The sequence below is a fragment of the Vigna umbellata genome, chromosome 5, assembly GCF_029865625.1.
Source record: "Vigna umbellata cultivar VRB3 chromosome 5, Vumbellata_1.0, whole genome shotgun sequence".
In the NCBI taxonomy this organism is placed as follows: domain Eukaryota; kingdom Viridiplantae; phylum Streptophyta; class Magnoliopsida; order Fabales; family Fabaceae; genus Vigna; species Vigna umbellata.
The window spans coordinates 66,468,468-66,477,332 of NC_142169.1; positions in this window are offsets into that span (position 1 = coordinate 66,468,468).

Here is an 8,865-nt window from a genome sequence, read left to right on the forward strand (position 1 = left end):
GATGCATGAAATGTTATAAGTAAATTAGAATATTTACAGATAGAATATTTTATACCTTTTATTAAGATATATTCGTTTATGAGAAAAAAATTTCTTGGTTGAGAAAAGAAAGTTATTGATGTGGACGTCCTCAATGATTCTTATAAAGTTTGTGATCCCGTGTGGTTGTATCATGTATATATAATTGTTTGCTGTTGAGTTTGAGTAGAAATCAATTGTAGATGGACAATATGTTACACAGAAAACATCAACACAAAATCTAGGTAAAAAGAAAACCGCCGGAACCATATAATTCTGTGGTCCAATCTCTGTTTGGTTGGGGAATGATGATAAAGGTAATTGGAAGGGTTTAAATGTTATTAAATAGGTAAGAATGTCCGGGTTCCCCTTTTTGCTTTAAATTGTATTAATTAAAGTGGTGTGGCAATGATTTAAAAATATATATATGATCATAAAAGGTAACTATAGTGTAGCCATATATACATAATATGTCACCATTGGTAAGGTTGTGGTGGCCGAAGGTGTTTCATGGAAGATTAGACAAATGCTAAAGAAAAAGTTGCCTAACACCTTTGTGGTCCTCTTTTCTTTATCCTTTAGGCTTACGATAACGGATAAGTTACAAATTATTCTACGAACTACTCGTCAAAGGTCTTAGGTTCTATCCATATCATCTAACATAATTGCTACAACACACACATACTATTATTATTATTATTATTATATATAAATATAAAGGTTTTGACTTGTTCACCTTCTTTGAGTGATATTTTTTATGTGCAGTACCTTCTAAAATAAGTAACTATAGATATTTAGAAAACAAACTACTTCTAATTCAATAAATAATTTGTACTTAATGTTTACCCGTATGGACACACACAGACAAAAACATTAAGCATCAAAATAAATTTTATGAAATGAAGGCTATTTTGTAACATGAAAGCATCACTTCCAATTTATTTTGTAATTATTTAATGAATGAGTACTTTCATTTTTCATGTGTTTATTAAGATCAGGACCACATGCATATATTAAACATACTTAACGCTTTTATTTTTCTTAAAACAAAATCTAAATTATACCTGTTTACTTCTTTTCTTTTTTTGTATTTTTTTCTATCTATCCCGGCTACTAATTAACATCTCTTATTTGTCATCAAAAGTTTGATAAGTGTTTTGGATGTGAGGTCCAGCAACTCCCAACACCTACACAATTTCTTCTAGGAAACGTTCAGTCTGGTTCCTTGTCTTCGTCTTCACTTCGTCATCTGGAGATGTACCTGCCAAAGGTTCTCCGATACTTAAGTCAGTTGGTTGTTCGTACAAAAACTCAATGTAACAGTAATAAATGTCCAGTAAATGCGAACCACCTACCTCTTACTTTTGAACTGTATTTATAGTTTTCGTCATGGGTCTGGGATTAGCAAACTCTTAATCACGACCCAATTTCAATCCAATACCTCTAATTACCACTTACCTTAATCTTTGTAGAAAGATCTGATTATTGACTCACACCAAACGTTCATCTTCAACCGTTCGGCCTGAGTCAAGATTCCTACCATGCTTGATTAGTTTAGCTGCGTTTGGCTCTCCATGACTGTCTGGCATGTTTGATTGTGGGAACGACTTTATGGCCGTCCGACCCATACAGTACAATAAGCATACAAGAGTATAATTAAGCAATAACATAAGAGGAACAATCTAATAGATGGGTTTGGTGTGGTTAATTATATTTTCTTAAAGTAAGTTACTTAATGAAAATAAATAAATAAATTCGTACATAAACTTTGTTATATACTAAGCCAAATTTCATTTGTCTTATTTTTTTTTTTATTTCCTAATTAGTTAAAAGAAATATAATTAATGTTTTGTTGGAGATGAAAGATGAAAAGGACGAGAAGGAAAGTATATTAGTCTTTTAGCAAAGATGTAGTTAGTGAAATAGTATATTTGTCCTTAATTGAATGCATGAAATTGTGATGACAATGATGTAAGTAGAAAGAAATGAGAATTAAGTTAATGAAGTGAAAATGAAGAGATAATTAGATGGGTATTAAAGAAAAGAGTGCATATGCATGCATGGGATGTTATGTTGATTGGAAGCAAGAGATAGGGTCCCTCCACTTGATGGGAAAAGAACAATTCTCGAAAAAGGTTACATCATTTTTGAATTATTTCACACACACCCTCATCCTTTTGTTGGAAGCAGATTCACAACAAATTGATGCAAAGGGACCCATCGTTTTGTTGCTGTTTTCTCAAAGACCAGCAAAAAGTGCATCAAGTGGAATTCTTGGTGCCATGGGTCCATTCCCTTTTCTTCCCAAAACCTTTCTTTCTTACTCACCTTCCTCACAAAATCTCAACCACCATCAAATTTCTTACCCAACCTTACTTTTTTACTATTAACTCACGTCACAACAATCACTTCTCCTTTTTACTTCTTGCTAAAACACCACACTCAACGTAACGCAACAGTTTATCTACCTTTTTCAAAATCTCATTATCATTTCGTCTTCATCTACACCACTTATAAAGATACATAGTTATTCGTTTGGGGTGCGTTTGAATTATTAGTGGGGGATTGCTCTTGAGAAACCCTAAACGGAAAAATGCTTCAACTCCAAAAGTAGGGTTTCCTGGTAAATGATTAACCTAACTCTTTCTATATTTGAAAACTATTGATATAATATTCTTCCTTTGGTCAATAATTTACCATGAAATTATTCAATCTGGTTTTTTCATAAAATAAGTTAGACAACTCAAAAGGAAGGTTCTGCAAATGTTTTCCGAAACTAACTATAGAGCTCTTGTATATATGCAGCAACTTGGTAACAGTATGATGAGTAGGAGGAATCACAATAATTTGATTGTGTGATGAACTAACTGACAGACGAGAATAACTCATTTTGCCTAACAAAAGATCACAAAAATCATTAAAATTTAGGGTTGCTAAAAGGTGAAATTCTAATCACACTTAAAAAAATGAGATTTGTGGAAGAAATTTGAAGTGTTATTACTGTTTGTTTCAGAAGATGTCACCTTCTCTGCCAACCCTCTCTGAGATTTTATCATTTACTGACATGAAATTCTTGACAATAATTGAGGACCCAGGATGCATACTAACCTCAGACCTAAAAATATTATAATGAGTTTGACGTTATATATGTGTAGCAGAACTTCTGGCATATGTGTAACATGTGCATCTCACTTTTAAGATTCTCATAACGTCTCAACAAATTATATATATTATACGTAGTATACATCTTCATGTTGCTTCAATTTATATATATTTTTATATACACTAATTATTATAATCAACGCCATCTTATAATAAATTTTCCATGGTTTAATCTTTTTATAATTTTTCAGATTAATTAATCTAGTTTCTTCTTTCAATACAATAACTAGTTTAAAAACGCACATACACATATTGATGTCTTTTTTGCATGTTTTTTATTTTAGTAAATATATATTATGTTAAAATATATTTATAGGTTGAAAAAAAAATATTTTTAAGTTTATAACTAAATTTTGAATAGAATTAATATAAAAAGTTATTCATAAGTTTGGAAAGTGTAGTGTATGGATACCTGTCTGGTCAATGAACCGGTAGACAAGCAATTAACAACTAGGTAACCAATTAGTTAACATAATAATAACAATCACTTATTGACAGTTAATAAATTATGAAAGTCGTTTATTGGTAATGGGTCAGACCTAAGGGTAAGCTCATTTTAATATATATAAATATATGTTTGACAGGAGGTTAAATATAATTAATTATGAGTACTCATCCTCTATTAAACATTATTATGCAAAGTTATTGACTTGAGCATTAGAGTGTCTTTGATAGGTATCCTCCCACACGATTTGGACAAGGAGGAGAGGGAGCGAACAACGCAATTTGGATAATGGATGATCATCAGGAAGCCCAACGAGTCTTCAGACCAACTTGGAGTGCTTTGAGCAAGGAATTTCAACATCTTACCCAAAACAGAGAGTAAATATATATGTAAAAAAATAAATAGTAAATTTTGCAAAAATACAAAGGATATAACATGTGAAAAAATAGAGTAAATTTTTTAAAAATACAAAAAATAGACTATGCAAAAATATATTGAGTATATGTTTATAAATATAAATAAGTGTATGGACATATTGGTTTAATGTGTATTGCTAGACTCACATAATCAGTGCATCAATATATTCGTCTAATATCTAATGCTAGACTCGTCTAATCAATATATGAACACACTTATCTAATGTGTATTGCTACATTCATGTAATGTGTATGAACATATTCGTCTAATGTCTATTGTAAGACACGTCTAATAAGAGAATAAATAGAGTTGTTTAATGTGTATTAGATTTGTATAATATGTGTATAAACAAACTCGTCTAATGTTATATTGTTAGACTCATTTAATCAGTGTATGAACATATACATCTAATATATGTTGCAAGACTCATTTAATCAGTGGATAAATAGACTCACTTAATGCATATTTTTAGACTCGTCTAATTAATGCATGAAATGACTTGTTTTATGTTTTATGCACAAAATACTTAACTAATTAATACTTAACTAATTAGTGCAAGGATAAGTTCTCTTATGTGTATTGTTAAACTCGTTTAATTAATGTATAAATAGACTCCACTAATGTATATTGCAATATTCATCTAATCAATGAATGAACATACTTGTCTAATGTATTTAATAGATTCATCTAATATGTGTATGAAAAATCTTCTCTAATCTGTGTATGAAAAATCATGTCTAATGTATATTGTTAAACTTGTCTAATCAATATATGAATGACTTGTTTAATGTGTATTGCAAGACTAGTCTGATCAATTCATATAATCAATATATAATCAGTGTTTCGATATACATGTTTGATGTTTTTTGCTATATTTATTTAATCAATTAATGAAATGACTCGTCTAATAATTACATGGGCAGACTCGTCTAATGTATATTGTTAAACTTGTCTAATGTTTTTGCTTATACTAATATAATTAATGTATGAAAAAATTGGTCTAATGTATATTACAAGACTCATTTAATCATTTTTGTTATATACTTTAATTAATAAACATGATGATTTGTCTAATACTTTTTGTTATACTCGTCTAATTAATATATAGATAGACTCGTCTAATGTATATTGTTAAACATGTCTAATCTTTTTTCTACACTCATTAATGGATATATGGAAAAAATATCCAATGTTAAACTCGTCTAATTTGTTTTCAATACTTATCCAGTATTTATTTATATATAGACTCATCTAATTAATGTAGATTTAATATATGTTTTTATAACTCATTTAGTAACAATATAAATATATTGATGGTATATTTTAAGACAATTAGTTTTTTAACTTTTATTTTTGTTTTCGTCTTACTAAAATTATAATTTGCTACATTAAAAATGTAAAACAAAAAGTATATATAATAGTAAGAAGTATGTTCTTTTTATTACAAATGTATTTTTAAACCTTTGAAATAAACTATAAAACAAAAATCATAATATTAAGTAGTTTAATTTTTTTTTACAAATATATATTTTAAATTTTTGAAATGAATTATTAAATATAATATTTTAATTTTCTCTGTTTTATACTTATACTGAATTTTGTGTAATATAATTAATGTTAATTTTTATTAGATAAACTTAATTTAATTTTTACATACTAAAAAGAAGAATATTTAATAATAAAAATATTTATATTATTATTTAATATAGAAATGATAAATAATTTTTTTTATTAATAAATTTTTTAAAACAAAATTATTTCATCACAGTTATTTTTATGTTTTATTATTAATAAACATATATTATTTTAAGAAATAAAAGTATAATATCTTTTTTAAAATTTTATTTTATTAAATGACTAAATATTTAGAAATTATAAAAGAAAAAAAAATGTATAACATAATTTCATGTATATATAGCAACAAAATAAATATAAATAAAAAGTTAGTTTAAAAATAAAATAAATGCATAAAAAATGTAAAATATAATTCTATGCAACAAAAAAATAAATATTAAAAAAATAAAAATAAAAATTTAAAAATAAAATAAATGAAATAAAAAGATAAAATAAATTATATGCACATATAACAACAAAATAAATATAAAAAATTAATAAATGAATAAACAAATAAATAAACAAAGTAATTTTCATACATATTAAAATATATTTTTTAATATTTTCTTTTCTTATATTATAATAGATTATAATCGCATTCTAATATATCATCCTAAATAAATACTCACTTTATTTTTTCATTGCCTATACCTTTATATACAAAAAAGAATTTATGCGTTCACCTTCTTTTTTAATTTTATCCTTTATGTGACTTTTTCTAAAATTAACTATTTTTTATTTAACTGTTTTTTAAAATTCAATTACTTTTTAAATTAAATAAATAAAAATTATTTACAATTAGTCATAAACTAAATAGGTGAGAGAGGATATTGTTCACTAATAATTGAGATAATAATTATTTATATTAGAGTTAAAGACATCTTAATGAGATTATATTCTATTCACTGACTTGTATTGTTTTTTCTTAATACGTATATTTAAGATGAAAGTAAGTACTTGGTTTTCTCGTTAATTAAAAACAAATTTTCATGACTATATGACATAATATTGTTATAATAAATATCGTGAAAATCTTATTTTCTTAAAGTATTACATTTGTTTCTTTATAAGTGTTGTGTTTTTTAAATTTAATTTATTTTTATTTCACTGTTTTTAAGTTCAAGGAAACGTAAATTAGTTTGTAATGATAAGGGTTTCTTTTCGTCATTACTTACTATTTACTTTCGCTTGCATATTTCCTGTTAAATATATTTATCGAGAGAGTTTGGATAAAATATATGATATATCAGTTATATTTCTAGTTAAGTGTAATTTATTTAAATCTACTAGTGTAAAATAAAACCAAAAAAGAAAATTCTCATATTGATAATCAGCCTAGTCTGTAGTTTTTTTTTTAAAAAATAGATTATCACACTAAATTTTAATTATGACGTATATATTTTATTTTATCTTCCACTTTCTTTTATTTTCTCTCTACCAAGAATAGATTAAAGAAAACAGTCCAACAGTATAATTAAATTTAGAAAATATAGTGAATTTATTATGTAAATATTAAGAGAATGATATGAGAGAGAGAGAGTGAAAAACAGGCAGCAATATTCCCGCTGCATTGATGGACCGACCATGAGACAAAATGTGTCACACAGATTGCAACTCTTCCTCTCTGCAATAAAATGACCAGTAGCACTCTCACCCTGCAATGCTCCATTTTATTTCTATTAATTCTAATAAATCATTTTCAATAATATACATAATTAAACATTCATGCCCACATGTCATAAATTAAAAAGTGAGCTCAAAGAAGTCTGATTTATCGGATAAAAGCTAATATTTGTTGGTTGGATAGCTAAATTGAATAAAATAAATAATGGGTTAATAATTAAACCTAAAAATTGAATATAATTGATAGTTTAACTGTTGTGCACCTTTCATATGAGGAGAGAATAGTGTGTTTAAAAAGATCCTGTTGCAACCAAGTATGTAAGTCCAAGGTCACACAATAGTACCCTTTACTGTTGGTGGTTTGGTTTTTGAGATGAGTGCAAAAGGGATCTGGAACAATAGAAATGTTGAAGGATAAAGTTCTTCTTGGCTTGCAAATGGGGGGCTCACTTTCTTCTTCTTGTCAACTAATTTGTTAAACAGGCAAATCGAATGTTGTACAATAACGACATAAACAAGTTGGATACCTCCATAGCCACTTGAGATATTAATTTCTCGGCCCTTCTATTAATTTCTGTGATATGATCAGGTCAAAATATTATATATCACTGCATTTTGTAGAAGAAGGGAATTAATACTTGTTAAAAGAAAGTTGAAAATAGAAATGGATAATAAATGGTTATATTTTAGAAGCAGGGTTTGATGTGCCGCTTCTCCACATCTTAGACAGCGACTGAACGAGACAAAAAGTAAATGGTGTGCAGTAGCAAAACAAGAGCTGGAAAAGTGAAGAAGCAATGAGTGAGGAATGACGTTGTAGAAGAAAAAAGAAAGATAAGCAGATAAAGAACCAACCACACTAAAAGAGTAGTTTGTTTATAGTTTATTTATACTTTATCATGATTTTATAAAACAAATTAGTCACACACTCTCTTCTAATTTTTGTAATAAAATAATTCTTTTTTTTTTCATTAAAGAATTTCATAGCTATAAAATTTAAATTATTTTATCTGTTGAATACTTTGTTTTTTATTTGAATAGAAAGATTGAATCATAACTAAATACAGAAAATTTCTTTAATTTTAATAAATTAAAAACTAATTAAGTACATTTTTTAGTTTACATTAATCAAGATTATTTTTAATCAAAATTTATTAAAAGTTCAATTAATGTTTGTAAGTAATTTTCTAAATGAGTATAAGATAAAATCATTTTCGGTGAATGTTACTTATGACTATTTTGATTGTTAAGTATCTTCTTTCCAACTTTTTAATTGATGTTAACTAAAGAAATTGTCCAATCAATAAAAAATATATATTAGCTAAACGTTTCACCAATGTCCAAAAGAAAAAATTATCAACATTGGATAAAAGATAATATTAATGATATTGATAAAAAATAATCACTATAACATAAGTCATGAAAAGATATAGCTGGTAAATATCCAAAAGACATTAGTCATTAAAACTCTAATTAACCTTAACTAAGAAAAATTCTAATGTATCATTGTTTTCTCACTTCCACAAATGAAAAATAAAAATAAAAAATTTACATTCACCAATGCATATGCCTCTTAAACTAGATTA